The sequence below is a fragment of the Coregonus clupeaformis genome, chromosome 5 (genome assembly GCF_020615455.1).
Source record: "Coregonus clupeaformis isolate EN_2021a chromosome 5, ASM2061545v1, whole genome shotgun sequence".
Classification (NCBI taxonomy): Eukaryota; Metazoa; Chordata; class Actinopteri; order Salmoniformes; family Salmonidae; genus Coregonus; species Coregonus clupeaformis.
In genome coordinates this window covers 38,357,574-38,367,474 of record NC_059196.1, presented here as the reverse complement: position 1 = coordinate 38,367,474, position 9,901 = coordinate 38,357,574, and positions in this window count along the sequence as shown.

Sequence of the window (9,901 nt, the reverse complement as noted above, 5' to 3'; positions counted from 1 at the left end):
TGTATGGGTATTCTTGCATTATGTGGTTGTTGTCTTGTTCCCTGTGTCCGAGGGTTGGTGAGTAAGGCATTGGAGAATGCAGTATCTCAACAGATGTTGAGATATGGACCGACTCCGGACTCTGACCAGTGGAATGTGAAATACGATCTTCCAGGCTTGGTGGATAACGAGGACTTTCACCCTGAAAAAACGCAATTGGATGAAACTTTTCTTAGTTCTAATGTGTGAAGGTTGGGTTGAAAATCTTAACAATGAAGAGCCATGACTGGAAGTAGTAATAGAACTGACCCCAGACATAAAGACATAATAGTAAATACATTTATCCTGTGTGTGTAATATTTAGTCAAAGGGTGGATTGATAGAAGTATTTATATGTTTAAGGTAATGACTAAAGTATTCCACCCCGAAACTGTAGAAATGTGTTAGAATCATAAGACTGTAATCTGATGAGGAGTGTAGTTTAGTTAGAGTTAGAACTAGGACATTGTGTTATTGTGTAGTTGTACCAGCTGGGTGCAACTTCGAGAACAAGAACAAAGAAAGAGGTTTTGAGGCCAGACGTCCCCCCCACAGCGAGGGGGAGTGAGAGGCTTGCAGAATGTTGTGAAACGCGATAACCATGTAGGAGTATAGTGGGAAAATACAGCCTGCCTGAGCAGGCATAGCCTAGACTCAAAACGTGTGTGTGTATAAAAGGATTGACCCATCTTGAGAGGGGCAGAGCTCTCATGAATAAAAAAACTGATTCATTGGAGAAATTGGACTTTGTTTAATTCATTATTAACTAGAGCCTTACAACCTCTGGGAATTATTCAAAGCTTGAGAAGTAGTTGACTTCAACCATTGAGATAACAAAATTCTCGTGACAGTCTGCGATTGGCTGGCCCTTTCAGGGTGGGTCTGTGAATGACTGGCCCTCTCAGGGTGGGTCAGTGATTGGCTGGCCCTCTCAGGGTGGGTCTGTGATTGGCTGGCCCTCTGTAGTCAGTCATCCACCCTAGTCCTGAAGAGCAACATTACCCTAGTCCTGAAGAGCAACATTGGTGAGCAGGGCTTTGTTCCAACCCAGGACAATCACACCTGATTCAGCTACAGTGAAGGAAAAAAGTATTTGATCCCCTGCTGAATTTGTACGTTTGCCCACTGACAAAGAAACAATCAGTCTATAATTTTAATGGTAGTTTTATTTGAACAGTGAGAGACAAAATAACAAAACAAAAATCCAGAAAAACGCATGACAAAAATGTTATAAATTGATTTGCATTTTAATGAGGGAAATAAGTATTTGACCCCCTCTCAATCAGAAAGATTTCTGGCTCCCAGGTGTCTTTTATACAGGTAACGAGCTGAGATTAGGAGCACACTCTTAAAGGGAGTAATCCTAATCTCAGTTTGTTACCTGTATAAAAGACACCGCAGAAGCAATCAATCAATCAGATTCCAAACTCTCCACCATGGCCAAGACCAAAAAGCTCTCCAAGGATGTCAGGGACAAGATAGTAGACCTACACAAGGCTGGAATGGGCTACAAGACCATCGCCAAGCAGCTTCGTGAGAAAGTGACAACAGTTGGTGCGATTAATCGCAAAAGGAAGAAACACAAAATAACTGTCAATCTCCCTCTGCCTGGGGCTCCATGCAAGATCTCACCTCGTGGAGTTGCAATGATCATGAGAACGGTGAGGAATCAGCCCAGAACTACATGGGAGGATCTTGTCAATGATCTCAAGGCAGCTAGGACCATAGTCACCAAGAAAACAATTGGTAACGCACTACGCCGTGAAGGACTGAAATCCTGCAGCGCCCGCAAGGTCCCCCTGCTCAAGAATGCACATATACAGGCGCGTCTGAAGTTTGCCAATGAACATCTGAATGATTCAGAGGAGAACTGGGTGAAAGTGTTGTGGTCAGATGAGACCAAAATGGAGCTCTTTGGCATCAACTTAACTCGCCGTGTTTGGAGGAAGAGGAATGCTGCCTATGACCCCAAGAACACCATCCCCACCGTCAAACATGGAGGTGGAAACATTATGCTTTGGGGGTGTTTTTCTGCTAAGGGGACAGGACAACTTCACCGCATCAAAGGGACGATGGATGGGGCCATGTACCGTCAAATCTTGGGTGAGAACCTCCTTCCCTCAGCCAGGGCATTGAAAATGGGTCGTGGATGAGTATTCCAGCATGACAATGACCCAAAACACACGGCCAAGGCAACAAAGGAGTGGTTCAAGAAGAAGCACATTAAGGTCCTGGAGTGGCCTAGCCAGCCTCCAGACCTTAATCCCATAGAAAATCTGTGGAGGGAGCTGAAAGTTTGAGTTGCCAAACGTCAGCCTCGAAACCTTAATGACTTGGAGAAGATCTGCAAAGAGGAGAGGGACAAAATCCCTCCTGAGATGTGTGCAAACCTGGTGGCCAACTACAAGAAACGTCTGACCTCTGTGATTGCCAACAAGGGTTTTGCCACCAAGTACTAAGTCATGTTTTGCAGAGGGGTCAAATACTTATTTCCCTCATTAAAATGCAAATCAATTTATAACATTTTTGACATGCATCTTTCTGGATTTTTTTGTTGTTATTCTGTCTCTCACTGTTCAAATAAACCTACCATTAAAATTATAGACTGATCATTTCTTTGTCAGTGGGAAAATGTACAAAATCAGCAGAGGATCAAATACTTTTTTCCCTCACTGTAATAACAAGCTCTGTTTAACTGGGGCAGGTGTGTGTGCTGGTCCTGCTAACTTCCAACATATCGCTACCTTTATGGCACAGGTGGTAGTGTTGTAGCAATGGAATTGTCTGCAGGGTTTATGGTTCAAACCCTTCCTTCACTGTTTCCTCTGTTACTACACTATCGATAGTCTCCACTACCACTATTGCAATAGTGGATAAGGTCAGTTGCCCCAATCCAACATTAATCATGATCCACCAGGGAGAGTAAAGGCAAGAAAGCAGGGGAGGGGGAGGTGGGGAGGTTATTGAATTTAAGCCTCGTTGTGGATGGACAGATTTCCTCCCTCTGTTTCAATGGTGGAGAAGAGGAGTGACATTCATTTGTTCCTCTCTTCCCACAGCAGGGTGGTCCTCTAGATAACCCAGCCAGGCACATGTGATACTGATCAGATTGGGATGACTGGCTGGAGCTCTGCCCAGTGAAATACACACAGACACACACACACACACACACACACACACACACAAACACGTACACACACCAGAATGAGAGGGAGGGAAATGGAGAGGCACTGCACCCTTCTCTACAGCTGAAGAGTTGATGAACTTGCTAAAAAGACAAATACATTCAATTCAGATGTTTTCTCCGTTGTGTGTGGGCTTTGTTTTTCAAATGGGACGAGATTAAAGAGAAACACTTTCGAGATTATAATTAATTTTATTATCTCATGGTATTCTTTGAGAGAGAAGCCCGCTGAGTGAGATATTGCATTATGTTTGTGAAGGACTGTGGAAGGACTGTGGAAGGACTGTGGAAGGACTGTGGAAGGACTGTGGAAGGACTGTGGAAGGACTGTGGAAGGACTGTGGAAGGACTGTGGAAGGACTGCCCTTTGCTCCTGTACTATAAGTAAGATGTGTCAAAGGGTCATTACTTGTTCCGGTATAACCCACTGGGCCCCGGGCCCCTCAAAGTAGCTTCCAGGCTACAGTTTATATGTCATGAGGGGAATTCAGAGCTGTATTTGTGCACTACCAGAGGTTAGTCTATTACACACCGTTCTGATGTGGTATCAGACTATTACAAATCATTATGATGTGGTATCAGACTATTACAACTCATTCTGATGTGGTATCAGACTATTACACACCATTCTGATGTGGTATCAGACTATTACAAATCATTCTGATGTGGTATCTGACTATTACAAATCATTCTGATGTGGTATCAGACTATTACAAACCATTCTAGTGTGGTATCAGACTATTACAAACCGTTCTGATGTGGTATCAGACTATTACAAATCATTCTGATGTGGTATCAGACTATTACAAATCATTCTGATGTGGTATCAGACTATTGCAAATCATTCTGATGTGGTATCAGACTATTACAAATAATTCTGATGTGGTATCAGACTATTACAAATCATTCTGATGTGGTATCAGACTATTACAAACCAATCTCATGTGGTATCAGACTATTACAAATCATTCTGATGTGGTATCAGACTATTACAAATCATTCTGATGTGGTATCAGACTATTACAAATCATTCTGATGTGGTATCAGACTATTACAAATCATTCTGATGTGGTATCAGACTATTACAAATCATTCTGATATGGTATCAGAGTATTAAAAATCATTCTGATGTGGTATCAGACTATTACAAACCGTTCAAATATAGTATCAGACTATTACAAATCATTCTGATATGGTATCAGACTATTACAAATCATTCTGATGTGGTATCAGACTATTACAAACCGTTCTGATGTGGTATCAGACTATTACAAATCATTCTGATGTGGTATCAGACTATTACAAACCAATCTCATGTGGTATCAGACTATTACAAATCATTCTGATGTGGTATCAAACTATTACAAACCAATCTCATGTGGTATCAGACTATTACAAATCATTCTGATGTGGTATCAGACAATTACAAATCATTCTGATGTGGTATCAGACTATTACAAACCATTCTGATGTGGTATCAGACTATTACAAACCGTTCTGATGTGGTATCAGACTATTACAAATCATTCTGATGTGGTATCAGACTATTACAAATCATTCTGATGTGGTATCAGACTATTACAAATCATTCTGATGTGGTATCAGACTATTACAAATCATTCTGATGTGGTATCAGACTATTACAAACCGTTCTGATGTGGTATCAGACTATTACAAATCATTCTGATATGGTATCAGACTATAACAAATCATTCTGATGTGGTATCAGACTATTACAAACCGTTCTGATGTGGTATCAGACTATTACAAATCATTCTTATGTGGTATCAGACTATTACAAACCAATCTGATGTGGTATCAGACTATTACAAATCATTCTGATGTGGTATCAGTCTACTACAAATCATTCTGATGTGGTATCAGACTATTACAAATCATTCTGATGTGGTATCGGATTATTACAAATCATTCTGATGTGGTATCAGACTTTTACAAATCATTCTGATGTGGTATCAGACTATTACAAACGTTCTGATGTGGTATCAGACTATTACAAATCATTCTGATATGGTATCAGAGTATTAAAAATCATTCTGATGTGGTATCAGACTATTACAAACCGTTCTGATATAGTATCAGACTATTACAAATCATTCTGATATGGTATCAGACTATTACAAATCATTCTGATGTGGTATCAGACTATTACAAACCGTTCTGATGTGGTATCAGACTATTACAAATCATTCTGATGTGGTATCAGACTATTACAAACCAATCTCATGTGGTATCAGACTATTACAAATCATTCTGATGTGGTATCAGACTATTACAAATCATTCTGATGTGGTATCAGACTATTACAAATCATTCTGATGTGGTATCAGACTATTACAAACCCTTCTGATGTGGTATCAGACTATTACAAACCGTTCTGATGTGGTATCAGACTATTACAAATCATTCTGATGTGGTATCAGACTATTACAAATCATTCTGATGTGGTATCAGACTATTACAAATCATTCCGATGTGGTATCAGACTATTACACTCCGTTCTGATGTGGCATCAGATTATTACACACCGTTCTAATGTGGTATCAGACTATTACAAATAATTCTGATGTGGTATCAGACTATTACAAATCATTCTGATGTGGTATCAGACTATTACACCGTTCTGATGTGGTATCAGATTATTACACACTATTCTGGTGTGTTATCAGACTATTACAAATCATTCTGATGTGGTATCAGACTATTACAAATCATTCTGATGTGGTATCAGACTATTACACACCGTTCTGATGTGGTATCAGATTATTACACACCGTTCTGATGTGGTATCAGACTATTACAAATCATTCTGATGTGGTATCAGACTATTACAAATCATTCTGATGTGGTATCAGACTATTACAAATCATTCTGATGTGGTATTAGACTATTACAAATCATTCTGATGTGGTATCAGACTATTACAAACCGTTCTGATGTGGTATCAGACTATTACAAATCATTCTGATGTGGTATCAGACTATTACAAACCAATCTCATGTGGTATCAGACTATTACAAATCATTCTGATGTGGTATCAGACTATTACAAACCAATCTGATGTGGTATCAGACTATTATAAATCATTCTGATGTGGTATCAGACTATTACAAATCATTCTGATGTGGTATCAGACTATTACAAACCATTCTGATGTGGTATCAGACTATTACAAACCGTTCTGATGTGGTATCAGACTATTACAAATCATTCTGATGTGGTATCAGACTATTACAAATCATTCTGATGTGGTATCAGACTATTACAAATCATTCTGATGTGGTATCAGACTATTACAAATCATTCTGATGTGGTATCAGACTATTACAAATCATTCTGATGTGGTATCAGACTATTACAAACCGTTCTGATGTGGTATCAGACTATTACAAATCATTCTGATATGGTATCAGACTATAACAAATCATTCTGATGTGGTATCAGACTATTACAAACCGTTCTGATGTGGTATCAGACTATTACAAATCATTATTATGTGGTATCAGACTATTACAAACCAATCTGATGTGGTATCAGACTATTACAAATCATTCTGATGTGGTATCAGTCTACTACAAATCATTCTGATGTGGTATCAGACTATTACAAATCATTCTGATGTGGTATCGGACTATTACAAATCATTCTGATGTGGTATCAGACTTTTACAAATAATTCTGATGTGGTATCAGACTATTACAAACGTTCTGATGTGGTATCAGACTATTACAAATCATTCTGATATGGTATCAGAGTATTAAAAATCATTCTGATGTGGTATCAGACTATTACAAACCGTTCTGATATAGTATCAGACTATTACAAATCATTCTGATATGGTATCAGACTATTACAAATCATTCTGATGTGGTATCAGACTATTACAAACCGTTCTGATGTGGTATCAGACTATTACAAATCATTCTGATGTGGTATCAGACTATTACAAACCAATCTCATGTGGTATCAGACTATTACAAATCATTCTGATGTGGTATCAGACTATTACAAATCATTCTGATGTGGTATCAGACTATTACAAATCATTCTGATGTGGTATCAGACTATTACAAATCATTCTGATGTGGTATCAGACTATTACAAACCGTTCTGATGTGGTATCAGACTATTACAAATCATTCTGATATGGTATCAGACTATAACAAATCATTCTGATGTGGTATCAGACTATTACAAACCGTTCTGATGTGGTATCAGACTATTACAAATCATTATTATGTGGTATCAGACTATTACAAACCAATCTGATGTGGTATCAGACTATTACAAATCATTCTGATGTGGTATCAGTCTACTACAAATCATTCTGATGTGGTATCAGACTATTACAAATCATTCTGATGTGGTATCGGACTATTACAAATCATTCTGATGTGGTATCAGACTTTTACAAATAATTCTGATGTGGTATCAGACTATTACAAACGTTCTGATGTGGTATCAGACTATTACAAATCATTCTGATATGGTATCAGAGTATTAAAAATCATTCTGATGTGGTATCAGACTATTACAAACCGTTCTGATATAGTATCAGACTATTACAAATCATTCTGATATGGTATCAGACTATTACAAATCATTCTGATGTGGTATCAGACTATTACAAACCGTTCTGATGTGGTATCAGACTATTACAAATCATTCTGATGTGGTATCAGACTATTACAAACCAATCTCATGTGGTATCAGACTATTACAAATCATTCTGATGTGGTATCAGACTATTACAAATCATTCTGATGTGGTATCAGACTATTACAAATCATTCTGATGTGGTATCAGACTATTACAAATCATTCTGATGTGGTATCAGACTATTACAAACCGTTCTGATGTGGTATCAGACTATTACAAATCATTCTGATATGGTATCAGACTATAACAAATCATTCTGATGTGGTATCAGACTATTACAAACCGTTCTGATGTGGTATCAGACTATTACAAATCATTATTATGTGGTATCAGACTATTACAAACCAATCTGATGTGGTATCAGACTATTACAAATCATTCTGATGTGGTATCAGTCTACTACAAATCATTCTGATGTGGTATCAGACTATTACAAATCATTCTGATGTGGTATCGGACTATTACAAATCATTCTGATGTGGTATCAGACTTTTACAAATAATTCTGATGTGGTATCAGACTATTACAAACGTTCTGATGTGGTATCAGACTATTACAAATCATTCTGATGTGGTATCAGACTATTACAAATCATTCTGATGTGGTATCAGACTATTACACTCCGTTCTGATGTGGTATCAGATTATTACACACCGTTCTAATGTGGTATCAGACTATTACAAATCATTCTGATGTGGTATCAGACTATTACAAATCATTCTGATGTGGTATCAGACTATACAAACATTCTGATGTGGTATCAGACTATTACAAACCGTTCTGATGTGTTATCAGACTATTACAAATCATTCTGATGTGGTATCAGACTATTACAAATCATTCTGATGTGGTATCAGACTATTACACACCGTTCTGATGTGGTATCAGACTATTACACACTCTGATGTGGTTCAGACTATTACAAATCATTCTGATGTGGTATCAGACTATTACAAATCATTCTGATGTGGTATCAGACTATTACAAACCGTTCTGATGTGGTATCAGACTTGTATCTACAAATCATTCTGATGTGGTATCAGACTATTACAAATCATTCTGATGTGGTATCAGACTATTACAACTCATTCTGATGTGGTATCAGACTATTACAAATCATTCTGATGTGGTATCAGACTATTACAAACCGTTCTGATGTGGTATCAGACTATTACAAATCATTCTGATATGGTATCAGACTATAACAAATCATTCTGATGTGGTATCAGACTATTACAAACCGTTCTGATGTGGTATCAGACTATTACAAATCATTATTATGTGGTATCAGACTATTACAAACCAATCTGATGTGGTATCAGACTATTACAAATCATTCTGATGTGGTATCAGTCTACTACAAATCATTCTGATGTGGTATCAGACTATTACAAATCATTCTGATGTGGTATCGGACTATTACAAATCATTCTGATGTGGTATCAGACTATTACAAACCGTTCTGATGTGGTATCAGACTATTACAAACGTTCTGATGTGGTATCAGACTATTACAAATCATTCTGATGTGGTATCAGACTATTACAAATCATTCTGATGTGGTATCAGACTATTACACTCCGTTCTGATGTGGTATCAGATTATTACACACCGTTCTAATGTGGTATCAGACTATTAAAAATAATTCTGATGTGGTATCAGACTATTACAAATCATTCTGATGTGGTATCAGACTATTACACACCGTTCTGATGTGGTATCAGATTATTACACACTATTCTGGTGTGTTATCAGACTATTACAAATCATTCTGATGTGGTATCAGACTATTACAAATCATTCTGATGTGGTATCAGACTATTACACACCGTTCTGATGTGGTATCAGATTATTACACACCGTTCTAATGTGGTATCAGACTATTACAAATCATTCTGATGTGGTATCAGACTATTACAAATCATTCTGATGTGGTATCAGACTATTACACACCGTTCTGATGTGGTATCAGATTATTACACACTATTCTGGTGTGTTATCAGACTATTACAAATCATTCTG